At 35.9% G+C, this 1,665-nt stretch overlaps 1 non-coding gene across 1 annotated transcript; it reads left to right on the top strand.

The window, feature by feature from the left end:
- Positions 1 to 1,265: 1,265 nt before the first annotated feature.
- Positions 1,266 to 1,347, top strand: TRNAS-CGA. Its single transcript has one exon. It is a non-coding gene; the product is annotated as a tRNA-Ser (tRNA).
- The last annotated feature ends 318 nt before the right edge of the window (positions 1,348 to 1,665 follow it).

The raw sequence follows: 1,665 nt of genomic DNA, 5'->3' as shown, positions 1-1,665 counted from the left end.
CTATACAACTATAGGGTATGCGATCAAATTAAGGAATAGAATTTGATTATAATGTGTGCAAGATTTTATTCTTATTTGTCATATCTTGAACCATGATGTGTGCAAGATTTTATTCTTATTTGTCATATCTTGAACCATGTGTTAAAAATATTTACATCTATATACAAATGTACCACACTAAATTTGCTCAAAATTAAGTGCTCTCAATTAATTTGTAATTAAAGTAAAAAAAAATTACAAATTTTACAAATCCATCTTTATGTGGATGGATATCTATCTTTCCATTTGCTAGATGAGGATACTCTCTTCTTTTTCTTCCCATCCAAAACCATGGCCTCTGTATTTGTAGAGTAATAAATCTATCATCAAAACAAAGATATAAAAATAGTTAGAGCAATAATAGGGCAATAATCTATTAAATTTCCAAAACGAACTAAAAATGCTCGTCATCGTGGTAAGTAAACCTTTCAAGATCTCTTGCTTGTGGCGATCGATCTGTCCCTCATCGATCCTTCAAAGTCACTGACCAATTCTCACCAAACATTAAGCAATCTGACCATTGTTTGGATCATATTGTGAACAGTACAATATAATATGTCCCAATGAAACAATAATACAGTATCATATTGTGAACAATATATATAGTTAACAATATGACCCAAACACGGTGAGATGGCAATGGCCTATATCAGATATCACTTGGCCAGCCGGCCATGTGCACAAATTAAATACTACAAGAAGGTGTGGTTTCCTAATTTGTGCCACTCTATCAAATGAATGGTCATCCCATTGTGGGAGCAAAGAATGTAAAAATAAGAACAAGGTTAACCTAGCTAATGGTACGGTGGTTTTATACGGTGGAGAATTGAAGAGAAGAGAAGAGAGAGAGAGATTTGAGTGAATGGCAAGAGGAGAAGCAGGTGATCGATCATTTATAGGCGGGAGAGAAAGCAGGAGTCACATGTATAGTAGCAGTCGTTATACCATGGACCATGGTCCACCATATAATTTGCGGTATAGTAGCTTTGGAAATCGACACCGGAAACTCCGGGATAAGGTATGCATAATCTGTGACTGTGACTCGGATATGATGCCATGTTGCATTGGATGTATGTACATACGTTACGCCCACGATGAACATACACGGATTACGGGAAGATGCATGACAATGCGTAATCTGGTTGCATTAATACAATTGGTGCTTGGAAGGCTTAATGGTTTCGACCTGACAGAGTATCTGGGATGTTGTAAATCATGTTAACAAAGTCGATATGTCCGAGTGGTTAAGGAGACAGACTCGAAATCTGTTAGGCTTTGCCTGCGCAGGTTCAAATCCTGCTGTCGACGCTTTTGCTCCCTCCTACCAAAAATATAAAGTAGTCTATCATTTTGAAAGGTAGGTTGCTCTCATGCTGGAATCCGTAGTCTTTCTTCTTAATGCAGACATATATAATGTTATTTTTTTTTTAAACACATAAGGTGGATGGATTTATTAAATTTGTAATTTTTAAGTTTGGTGTTAAAATAATAGAAAGAGTTTTTGAGCAGATTTTGTGGGGTTTGGCCTGATGAGATGTTTTATTTTTAATTACATCTTTGACATGTTAATATATCACATGTGACTCGTGTTATTCCCTGGCCTGCATAACCAAGTAAGATGAACTA

Source organism: Ipomoea triloba, chromosome 16 (genome assembly GCF_003576645.1).
Source record: "Ipomoea triloba cultivar NCNSP0323 chromosome 16, ASM357664v1".
In the NCBI taxonomy this organism is placed as follows: Eukaryota; Viridiplantae; Streptophyta; class Magnoliopsida; order Solanales; family Convolvulaceae; genus Ipomoea; species Ipomoea triloba.
This window is presented reverse-complemented; position numbering and strand designations above follow the sequence as displayed.